Below are 13,186 nucleotides of genomic sequence, written 5' to 3'. Positions count from 1 at the left end.
AGAATGAACAGGATATAACTGGCACTTTCCAGGTTTAAGTCAACTTTATGTGCATTACAAGATTTTTTAATACAAGTCTAGCATTATTTTAGAAGTGTGCCAAACCCATAATTTCAAAAAAAATTAGCATTCTTTTAGACATGCACTAAACCTGTTTATATAAGAAGCTGGTGGTATTATTGAACATCCCATCTACTGGCTCCGTTGCTAGTATCATGCCATGCTGCTAGCCACAGAGCTGAGCAGTAGGCTAGTTATCATGGCTCAGCTTTTCTCTCAAACAGCTTGCAAAATTTCTGAATAATTAATAATCTGTTTTCATGATCTGGTGCAAGCTGGTTACACCACACCATTTAAGAAACTCATCTTGGAAATCACAAGTCACACTTTAGATGGACATATGCTGTGGAAACCAGGTGTTTAGTTTCTCCCAGCCCAAACCAAAATGTCTGTAGATGCAACCAGAAGGCAAAAAGTAGTTCTACTGTAGCTTAAACTGGCTCAAAGCCATTGGAGCGATCCTGAGTGTACTGGTATGCATATCATTAAGAAACTATTTCAGAACATTTCCACAGCAAGAAATTATTTCAGAAGAAGGGAAACACTACTTTGAAAGTGGAACAGCTGAAGACAAGTTTGACCTATTTTAATTTGGGGGCTGGAGAAAAAAACAAAGGTAAAATCATGAAGATATTACAGAAACAAACAATCAGAGAGGCATATTTGTACCATGATTAGAGAGTTGGGGGAATAGCTCTATAGTATCTTATTTGTACATTTTGAATATTTGGCTTGAAACGATTTGGCAAGAGGACAAATGTCAATTTCACAATGTCAGATTATAAAATATTACACAATGGAATGTCCCTGCAGTAGTTCTAAAACGTATTTGTAAAAACGTTTTAGTGGCCCAACAGAAAATTATTCTCATGATGATATGCAGTAAAGTTATTTTTAAACATGCAATCAATGTTTTAAAAGTCAACTCCAAAAATATAAAGGAACAAAACAATCACTTAAAACAGAGACTAAACTAAAACAAGCAGCCAGCACATGCAATTTCAGTTTATAACAAACTTAGTACTGTACAGCATAGCAGGAATATTATAGCAAGAATCTTAATGCCTCTAATAGAGTTATAACTACAGTGTACTATTCACGTAGGGACAACATCAAGCAGCTCCTAATGTGAAAGTAAGTCTATAAAAGTCACTTTAAGATTTGAGCATCTGATATTTTAAAAACAGATACTGTCCTTCAGACTGCAGGCAGGACACTAGGGAATTACTTCAAGAAATCATAACTCACAGAAATGTAATACATTAGGGAAAGTAAACAAAACCTCTCTTCCTGATATTCTAGCTTTCCAATCACCTGAGAGTTTATTATGGTGATAATGGTTTTTCTTTTTCCTTTTCCTTTTTAGTTGGGAACACTCAGTTGGAGTTTTCTAATCTGTAGCTATATGATTTCCTTACCTTCTGTTGCTGCTACCTACAAACCAGATCACAGTGTTATACAGAAGAGAAATCTGTGTCTCTGAACAGACAATGAAATGCAACATGGATTATACCAGACATGTCCAACCCGAGGCCCACGAGCCACAGGAAACCTTGGACAGCTAGTAATGCAGCCCACAAGATTTAAAAAAAAAATTGTGATTCATATACATTAACTATATTATGTATTTTATATGCGGCACAAGTCAGTTCTTCATTCTATGCACCCAAGGCAAGTCTTGGATAATGCTATAATGGATCGTATCATTCACATTCAACAGCAGTAGTTTCAAATATATGTACATAGACTGTAAATCAAAGCACACCACTTTTTCAGGGAGTTGATTATATGCTCAAATTTAGACATAAAGAGAAATTCTGTGCACTATGTTTGCATATACATTTCCTATTAATCTAAGAGGCTGCAGTAATATTTAAAAATCTAATTATGCATGCTAAAATACATTAAGTTAAACACAGTGTTTGATCTCAGTGGAATGTCCTTCTGAGAATTAATTTTCCCATTTTTAAAAATGTTCCCCTGACTACTGTTTAAAAATCGACGTGCACTGTAAAACTCTGTAGCCCATAGTAATGTAGGTAGCCTAGTAGTTAAAAGAAAAAAAATGTTTTGCACGTAGAGAATATTAAGTTCAATGCACATTTTCTCCAGCTACAAGAAACTGAAACATGAACTCAGGAAATCTCAGTCTCATACAGTATTTGCAAAACTGCTGGCCACTTAGAATATTAGCTTGCTGGACGAAATGGCCTCATTCAAAAATATCCAAATGGTGTGCTTTTTGTGTTCCAAATCTTGTCAAAATATACCTGCGACTGATTTGGGCTATTTTGATTATATATGGATTTAATTATATAACAAGCTACTATGGGCACATGCAGCTGATTTTTGCTCATTCTGGTGAGTAAATATGAATCCAGAACACTGATCACCAGACCTGTGTCTAAATATGCATTTATTTCCTCATCTACCCAAAAAAATGCTGTAAAAGCAAAACCTATGGTCCTCTGTATCTTATATGCCATCTATTTCCACCCATGTGTCTGTGAATATTTTTATATTTTATTATGACAAAATCCCAGAGGTTACTTGCAGAGCAGCTGGGGGGGGGGAGGCTGATATACCCAGCTGAGATGCAGCCCCTCAAAATCTTCCCACTTACAACTTTCTAAGCCTTTGCAATTTGGAACCCTGGCATACCTGTCCAAGGTAGCAAGTTACCAGGACAAAAGCAAAGGAAGTGGGGCAAGATGAGGCAAGGAGAACTGAGTCACTAACTGATGCCTATCATCTGATCCCTAACATAGATTGCCATTTGTGAAAGGCATTCCCTGCCTTGAAATAGTATTTATCTCGGCAACAGAAACAGCGCTGACAGTAGTTACAAGTTGTAACTGCAACTCCACAGCGATCAGCAGAAGACCAAGCTATCCCTCTGTCAGGATCGGACCATCTCCTAGAAAGCCTTCCAGTGTTATTGTACTCGTTGTTTTGTTGAACATCAGGGGGTTAGGATTAACAATTTATTGCCCTGGGGCTGAAAAGGATCTTTCTGCTCCCAGACATACTACTCCATTCATTTCACAAAACATTGATGGGCAGTACACACTTCTAAAGAAGCTCAGTTCTTCATACACCTGCCATCTTAGACCATCCTAAAATGCAATGCCTAAGTTCACCAGAAGCACTGCATCTGAAGTCCTCAAAAATGGTAAATGGATGATTTTTTTAAAAGTACAGCTTCCATTCAGAATTTCTGCCATCCCCTATGGCTGTCAGCTACTCACCTCACCAGATCAACCTTGAATATATTTTGGGGATGGGTTGTGATGCTGTTGAATGGGACTCACTCCCATTCAAGAGTGCCATTGGTACCCACACAGGAAAAGACCATTTTAATTGGTGAATGGTGTGGCAAAGGGCAAGAACAGAAGAGAACAGCAGAGGTTCTGGTGAGATAGATGGCAGGTCAATAGGAATCCAGAGTTTAGCAGCAGGAGGTCATCATCAATACAATGACTCAAGAGTCTGATAGCAATCACCTCTCTCATCAGAAACTATTGCCACAAACTGACTACTGTGAGACCGAAGGCCATTATCGCCTCACTACTTGACTGGTTCCCCTTTGCGTGGTGAAAAAAATCCCATCATCTTCTAGTGTACATCACCTAGCATTGTGCTGGAATCCAATCGTCATCCCTGAAGAAACAGAGATAGTATGTGGGAAGCCTTATTATGGGCCCAAAGTCCAATGTAGCACACAAAGAATATATGCTGGGCTAATTATAATAAACACTAAACCAACCATCTCTCAGTGCAAGGATGGCAAACCTGGGGCCCTCAGGCATCACACCGTGTTCAGGCAAAATCCAACATGAGCAAAGCCAATTTAAAAATCTCTGAAATATCCTCCCAAATAGACTAATTTTCCTGGAGAGTTGTTAAATCTCCCATTTCAATCCTTAAAATCTTTTAGAGAGTCCAAGGTGGGGAAAAGGCAGGGGTGGGGGAAATTGAACATTTCAGATTTAACATTAAAATGCCCTTAGTTACATCTCTGCAACTGCTAGACCTAGAGAATAAAAGGCTAAAATTTTCCCTACTACTGCCTTAGTGGGAAAGGGGTGTTTTGTGTGTACTGTATAGTGTGCAGCCTAAAGCTTCTTTCTATGTAACATTAGAAGGGAGTAAATGCATCCTTTGTGTGTGAAGAATTACAATGGCAGTTCAACTTAAATACATGGTCAAAGGCTAAAGATAGAGATCTGACCAACACTGAGCAGGTGACATGGGCTATTAAGTATCTACTATGTGAATCATCTGCATTCACTCCGGAGCTGTAAAGTAATAGTAGTTTTCCAGTAATTAGAAAGAGATGTCATCAGTAACTTTTCATACATGTTTAAGAGGCCAAACATGCCAGTGTCACATAGCAACTTCCTGAAATTAATGCCTTTGCTATCGAAGGATGAACAGATTAGCTCAGATCTGCATGGTATCAATGATTCATTCCCAGATGGAATATGGGGCAACAAGTTGCCGTGATAAAGTACATCTAAGTACTTTATCTGCAGGGAAAGCAGACAGATACAAAACTCCTGCATTATATTTCAATGAACCCATACTGCTTTGGTTTCAAAGGCAGCTGCTATTGTTTTATATTCAAAGCTTGATGGATTGTCTCTCTGGAAAGAACATTTCAGCAAGATATGGATTTGTACCGGCTATCTTGAGTGAACCTGCAGAAGTTGAAGTCGGATTCAGTACTAATAATAATCAGGTATGTGGCCTCCAAATGATGTCCTCCGAGAATGTCAGAGAAGTTGAAAACTTTTATTTGCATTCTTCTAAATATTTTGTGAGTCAATTTGCAAAGAGAAAAGAACGTCTTAGAACATAAAGCATTCCTAAAGCCCTGAGAAGAAAATATGGACCTCTGTTTCAGATGAACAGATGAAAGTTGTTGTTTTATCATCAAGACAGTGGTGGGATTCAAATATTGTTGCCACTGGTTTGGTGGGCATGGCTTGGTGGGTGTGCTTTGCACACATTCACACACTTTGTGTGCACACGCATGCCAAATGTGCACTTTGTGCAGGCACAGAGGTGTTTGCGCAGTCTCAGAGGCATTCTAACTCGCCTCCTGCAAGCCTGCACGATTCCGGTTGCTTCAGCAACTGCCACGCAGCACTATTCTGTGGCGCGCAAAGCAGCTGCGCTTCAAATTCAGCAGATAAAAGTGAGTATGGGAGCCCGGGTAGGCGGGTGGGCCCAACAGCAGTGCAGCGGAGAATCGGTTTAGTCTCCGCTGCTCATCACTCCTACTGGCTCGCCAGAACCGGGCCAAACTGGTCAAATACCACCACTGCATCAAAGAGTACCACAAGAGTACTTTGTGGTTGGAATTTTTTGTTTCTTTTCATTGTGGATTATAAGTATCTAGCTCATTGAAGAGAACTGATGGCAAAATATCATTACAACACATCATGAAAAAGTGAGGAAAAAACCCAGCATTCGGATAAATAAATGCCTCCAATTCCTATTATACTGATTTAATTATAAATGTGGTGTTTACTATGACTAGATAGAGCATTTTGTGCATACAGAACAATTACATATATACACAGAGTATGTGTGTGTGAGTGTGTGTGTGTGTGTAATTGTTCATTGTTTAAATTCATATACTGAAAATATGAATTTGAAAGCCAGAGATATACATGTAGTCCTTGAGTTACAACAGTTTGCTTAGTGATATTTAAAGTTACAACAGCACTGAAAACAGCATTGAAAACTGACTGGTTTTCACAATTACAACTGTTGCAGAATCCCCAGGGTCAAGCGATCAAAATTCAGATGCTTGGCAACTGGTTCCTATTTATGACGGTTGCAATGTCCCAGGGTTATGTGATCACCTTTTGTGATCTTCTGACAAGCAGAGTCAATGGGGAAGCCAGATTCACTTAATAACTGTATTACTAACTTAACAACTGCAGTGATTCACTTAACAACCGTGGCAAGAAAGGTCATAAAATGGAAGAAACTCTGTTTACAACTGTCTCGCTTGGCAGCAGAAATCTTGCGCTCCATTGTGATTGTAAGTCTAGGACGACCTGTACAATATATACTTAAGTCATAAGGATAAAACCTGAAGGGTCTGAATTTCAGAAATACCCTTTCTCACTTCGCCCATTCATGGTCTCTTTTCATACGCTGTTCTATCAAATGAACTATTGCTAGACAAAGGTTTAGCTCTCTCTCAAATTGAGTGCTGGATTCATGTTCGGAAATAACCCAAACAAGTTGCAGGCACAAAACACTTCTGCACCTGCAATCTTTCACTTGGGCAGTGTGAAAAATGGTTAAAATCTCTGTCCCAACTATTTCCAACATTTGCCCAACCCTGCCTGGCCACATGTCCCACTAGTGGGTGATGCTAGTTGGGAATGGAGGCCAAGCCAGGGGAATCCTTTATGCTTTCCTTAACTTCTCTGACATTAAGCAAAAAGGACAGCACTGCTCAGTGGTCTTGTTCCTGACGTAGCACAATTCATGCCACGTACTGTCCTGTCAATTCAAGGGCTGGAGGAAAGCATATTAATGTGACCATGAGGGAGAACCCAGAATGCATTTTAGTGAGGTCTGTTTTTGTCCCCCATGTTAGATTTCTGAAGAAGCATCAAAACCATCTCTGAAGAAAGTTTGCATTAATTTTGGTGGAGTTAACACCATCTCAAGTTAATATGTGTAAGGCTGCAGCTGGATTTTAATTTACATTTTACAATTCAGTTGCAATTCATCGTTCCTGCAAGGTATGCTATTTGCCTGAGGAGGAAAGGTTTTGAAAGAGGGCTTATGCTACAAAGCAACTAAGGAATAAGTAACAGACACAGCATTACATAAGATGCATTTTACACAGAGTGGATACTCAGAGCTTGATAGGCAGGATTCAGTGACAGAAGAAACTAATGAGAATAGCTGCTCAGGATGGGTGGGAGTTCCTGAAGGAGATGTGAAAAGCACAATTCCAAACAATTACAACAGGAGGGGGAAAGAAGAACACACAAAACATTTAGTAAAGATCTTTTTAAAAAAACAAGGAGACATACAGAAAAAAGAAAGAAAGAAAGAAAGAAAGAAAGAAAGAAAGAAAGAAAGAAAGAAAGAAAGAAAGAAAGAAAGAAAGAAAGAAAGAAAGAAAGAAATCAGTCCTCAAGAAGAACTACAGAAAGGGTAGCTGGTGTTTGAAAAGCAAAAGTTCAAAATGAGGTAAGATGACTGAAGTCTGATAAAAAATAACCATAAATTATTTAGATATGTTCAAAATAAAATAATGATGTAACAGATTTTAAAAGGAAAAGGCAATGCCACACCTCTCCAATTTTATTTCCGACTGTCGAACAAAACTCCTGTGCATTTTATCAGCAAATTGTATAATTGAAGTTTAAGCTTGTTAAAATGTTCTTTTTCCTCTGAATGGGTTTCCAGGACCAGATAGTGCATCCTCCAATAGGGAAGGAACCAGCTACGTGTCTGCCTTACTTACTGTCTTTGAGACAACCTGAAGAATTGATGAATCATCAGATGACTGGAAATGTTGTCCTTACCTCAAAATTGGGAAGGAAGGAAGATCCAAGGGACTACAGATCAGCTTGACATCGATACCTGGGAAAATTCTACCGCAAATTATAAAGAGATTAATTTAAAGATAAAAGAATAAAGAGATTAGCTTCTTCAGCAGCCTGTTGGAATACCGATGTAACTTGACTGTATCATTTGTTGAAAGGATACTTATATAGTTCCCAAGCAGATGCCCAGCAGGTGAGGTTGTCCCCAACCCGGCATCCTGTTTGTCTTCCGGTGAATCAGAAACTGACATAAAAGCAGTTAAAAACCTGAGAAATTCCAGTGCATATATGGAAGCTTTAATTAATGCATCTCAAATTGCAATTAAAGCACAGGAAGAAGCTAGTTAACAAACCCGATATTGTAAGTGAATATAACCTTAATGTTCTCTTCATTATTATTTTTTTTTGGGTGGGGGAGGAACATTGGAATGATGAATACTTACAACACACATACAGAGATTTAGTGAATGTCAGTCCTTCCATTGCTTCAAGTGTGTTGCAGCTTCTCCTATATTCTTAACACCAGGTCTAGAAAGGGCCAGAGTGAAAATGCAGGGAAAGCTTCCTTTTTTAATTGTCAGAAATTCATCAGAGGCCAGGCTACTACTTATTTTTTTAAGCAAATAAAAGGACTGATATCTTTTTTTGTCTAGACTATTCCCAAGTATTCACTATTAAATATCCACGTCTAGTGGCCACTGTAACTTAGCCTAGCCATTTATGGCGTGGCTGTTTGAATTTGTTCTACTTTTAAGAGACTGTGACTAAACTGGTTCTCAAAGAGAAAAAAAAAACAGAGTTTTAACTTTGGATCTAATGATTAGGTCACTCCTCTGTGCCATTCTGCCTTTACGCTAGAATTCACTAAAGCAATCAGGAGATAAGAACAGAGACTGCCTGAACTGATAAACTAGTCTGATAGCATTAACAAAGGTCTCACCTATAAAATATATTAAGTCAGAGGAAGAGAATAAGAAAAGAATTCTAACCAGAGGCAATTGTATTAATTCACACATAGTTATCTCCAGGAATCCAGCATACATTCTCTATCGTTTTATTAAGTTTTAGAACTATCAGTCCTGTTAACATTTTTAAACCATTTTTATAACACACTAAACATTGCTGTCAGTATGTAAATATGACAGATTTAAACAACCTTGTGTAAAGCTATCCAAACAAAGCTAAAATTGTAAATGAGAACCAGTAATTAATGGCACAGAGTGACAGAAAAATCTAAAAAGAAAATAATCAGATAACACATTAGTGTGTCATTATATTATTATTATTTGCTCTGGTTTTAACTATATATTTGCAATCCGTGTCATAGTTGCAAGTTGAGTATCTTTATAAATCAAGTAAATAAAATAATGAAAACTCAATATACTCAGATTTCCCATTTAACCTGCTGAATGATTGTTTTTGCTAAAACTTTAGAATATGTTCATCCCAAATATAAAACGTTCCAAAACATAAAATAGCATTATGATAGTACTTCTCATATCTACCTACAGACAACATCTTTCAGACTTCTCTATCAAGAAAAGAAAGAAATGTGAAAGTAAAAATATTTTTTTCCAGGCACAGCATTGTTATTCTAAGACACAGCATTGTACTTAAACTATCTTTAATGACCTATTTTGTCCCACAGATATGCAGACTGAAGGGAAAACAATGCACTTTGTAGACTTTCTATTCTCATGTAGCAAGATCTCAACAAAAGCAAAAGACTCTTCTTTAGCCATGTTTTTTTTCCCTGAATTTGAAAGTACACATAATCCTCTAGCAATGCAAATGATGCAACGCCAGCATGATGACCTAAAAGGCACTAGGCCGCATCTAGAGTCCTTTTGGTTTTTTTGTTTTTCCATTTCACTAATCTGTACATATCTGGTTATTGCAAAATCATTGCAAAAGCTTGACTCATCAGAAATGCTGCCTACAGCCCATCTTATTTAACTTTTCTGAGTGGGAGGGAGCAAAACTTTATATTTCAGGACAATTCTTTGCTAAGGGTTTTCAGGCCTCCAATCTCTACAGGACAGCAACTGAACATGGCGTTGAGCAACCCCAATGTTGCTTTTCAAAGGGTTTACAGTCAGGGAGGTGAAATATATTCTTTCCCTCACCAAAAACGAAGATCAGCTGCTCTGCAGGGAAGAGAAGCAGCTAACAGCAAGAAAAGGCCACCTCTGCTTGTTACTACCAAATGGTTTGAGCTGTTCCTCACAAAGGCCACTGGATCAACTCTCATGGGAAGAAGAGTGGCAGAACTACAGACTCTGGGGGTAGGTCCGAGCAGCCCATTTCCATGCAGGATTACAGAAACAATAAACTAAGAACTGGCGCTTTGTGTTTATTTTTCTTTTCTTCATCCCTCTCCATCCTCTCTTCCTTTTACATTGCCTTCTAATGATATGAACTTGAGAAGTGGGGGTGGGGATCCTTAGCAGTGGTGGGATTCAAAAAGTTTTACCACCGGTCCAGTGGATGTGGCTTGGTGGGTGTGCTTTGCGCGTGTACACACTTTGCATGTGCGCACGTACCAAACGTGCAACACTCTTCTGTGCCGCGCAAAGCAGCTGTGCTTCAAAAACAGAGGGCAAAGGTGAGTATGGCAGCCCAGGCGGGTGGGTGGGCCCAACAGCAGAGTGTGGAGAGAACCGGTTTGGTGTCCGCTGCTCATTGCAGCTACCAGCTTAGCAGAACCAGGCCAAACTGGTAGAATACCACCACTGACCCTTAGTGCTTCCTGAGCTTGTTTGTATTCTTGCAGATTTTCATTACCCAAACCAAGTAACATCATCAATGTTACCATAGTTCTGGCTGATGATGTTACCTAATTTGGATAATGAAATGTCTACAAGAAAACAACCAAGATTGGACTGGGAATTTGAGACACATTAGAGAAATCATAGGCATGTTTTCTTGGATATAGTATAAAGGTAGCCCTCAACTTACAACAGTTCACTTAGTGACCGTTCAAATTTTAAAAAGTGCCTTATGACCATTTTTCACCTTATGACCTTTGTAGCATCCCCATGATCATGTACTTTCGGATGCTTGACAATTGGTTCATATTTATGACAGTTACAGTGTTATGAGGTCATGTGATCCCCTTTTGTGAATAATATTTTGCAATGATTTCTCCTGAAACAAAAATTACAAAAGAGATTTTTTTTCCAATTCTACCAAAGTGAAACAAAATTATGCAATTTATTTTCCTAACTCATTAAACTTGAAATACAATGATAAAATAAGTATTATTCTTTCTCAAACAAATTTGACCAAAATGTTTCTACATCCACATTTTTGCTTTGAAATAAGGGATATTTTATAGTACTGTATATTTATTAGTTAACCAAAAGGAGCAGATTTACAACTTCCTCAAATAGTAAAACAATAATCTCACAGTTACCACCATCTTATACTTTAAAGCCATCTTCTGGTTTTGCAATTGAATTAAATTTTATGTGGGGGGCTGTAACAGAAGACATGGTTTTGTATCCCTGTCTATATTTCTGAATACTTTGAAACTTTTGCATTTAGCAGATATGTTTCATGAAATGTTTTCCGGCTAAATGAGAAAAAATATTACACAACTGTAAATGGCACTAAAAATTTCCAAGTAAGACCTTTGCGGATTTTTTCCCCCTCTGTCCGCTAAGGCAATCTAAGATACACACAGTTTCCCAGAGGAATATTCATGGATTTTATCTTTTGCAGAGTCAGTTTTCTTCTAAGATAAAATAACTATAGATTAGTGACTTTTCTGTAACTTCTATTCATGGATATGCAGCACTTAAACAGAGGAGCAGGCAAACAGTTTAACACACAACACTAATATTTAAAACAGTGCTAGACTCAAGTCTTCCAAAGCAAACAGGACATGCTTTCGCACAACTACAAAACTTCAAACCTATCTCCTCTGCTAGAGGTAAATATTTTAAATTTTCACTTTCAACTCCAATAAATCAACAAAAGAAAAAGCCTCTACTCTTAACCGATTAAGGTGTCCAGTTGAACCCAGGTGTAACCCACTGAATATACATCTAGTAATTAATGTCTATTAAGAATGAGCTGTTTCTACCAGTCTTTTATTTTTTTTATTGGATAGTCAGCTTGCTTGACAACCATTTTAAGATTTTTTTTAACAGAGCAGAAATCTTTGGCAGTATGGGCATGTGTCATTGCTAATTTTTGTACAGTACCTATCCATTATAGGTAGATGTTATAACTGAAAAGTAAATTTTAATTTCAAATAAGTAAATTTCTGCAAGTTTGATACTTTGATACATGTGTAAATTACCATATTCCATATCTTAGTATTTTTATATCCACAAGCAAGAAATTGTAAAGGTTCTTTTCCCTTTCTCTCATAGAGTGAAGGAACATCTTATGCTGAACTCAACAATACAAAATGGTTATTCTTTTCTTGCCTTTATTTGTTTGATTATTTCTTTGTTTAATTTATATGCCATCCCCTCGCTGCCTAAAGTAATTCTGGTGGCTTACCATGTAATTAAAATAGAAATATAAAAACAACTAGCTCTATACCTGTGCTTTGCTACAAAACTATGTCATTGGGCTTAGTTTTTGTGGAGGAAAATAAGGGGGAAAAATTGTGCCTCTGTCTACCAGCATCCATCAGTATTCATCTGGCTAGTGTCCTGTCAGTGTGTGAGAGAGTTGAGGGCTGTTTGGAAATTGAAACATGGAAACTGAAACAGTATTTGCTGTGTGAGCCTGGGCATGGTTTAGCTCAACTGTTCTGTACTAAAGCTGGTTGCTGCTGTGAAACTGAAACTGAAACTCCTCTCCTCTGCTTGTGTTTTGCACTTGGAAGAGATTTCTTTTCAGGTGGGGAGGGGGAATAGAACTCCTTAGCATCAGAGGGTGTTAATAATAATAATACACGAAATACTAATGCTCTGATGGTCATTTTGAAAAACTTATTCTTAGTGAGCACCTAAAAGCCAAGAGGAACATACGTGCCAAATTTCAAGTTTGTAGGCTTTACAAGGTTCTAGAGATTTTGTGAAGATGCATGCGTGATATTTTGCTTTTATATATAGAGATTATACATATAAAAAGAGTCGAATTGCAGAGGTTTACATACAAACCAAAAAGGCTCAAGCGGACCAGAGGTGATGTCTTCTCTGTCACTGCGCCAACCACCTCCAGCCGACAGGGTTTCCATTAAATCATAGATTCATAGAAATTTTTGTCTGTTAAGTATCCTTAAAAAAATGCATATATTCATTTTGTAAAGTCCTCACATTTACATATTTTATTTATATTTTGTCACACTTTTTCTAGTTAAGTTAACCTATATTGCTAAAAAAATGGGTCAAGGAAAGCTCAGTATTAGATCTCAATAGCAAATCGTCTCATACTCCTAAAACAGCCACTTAAGCAAGAATGCAGAAATGATTTATTTGAAGCTAAGTCCTTGCCTCAACTGTGTCAGAACTGCACAATCATTCATTAAAAGAGTTACACTTTTGATTCAAAGACAAAAAATACAGGTGAACAAATCCAGT

Source organism: Pseudonaja textilis, chromosome 3 (assembly GCF_049901715.1).
Source record: "Pseudonaja textilis isolate UNSWEBS1 chromosome 3, rPseTex1.2, whole genome shotgun sequence".
Classification (NCBI taxonomy): Eukaryota; Metazoa; Chordata; class Lepidosauria; order Squamata; family Elapidae; genus Pseudonaja; species Pseudonaja textilis.
This window is presented reverse-complemented; position numbering follows the sequence as displayed.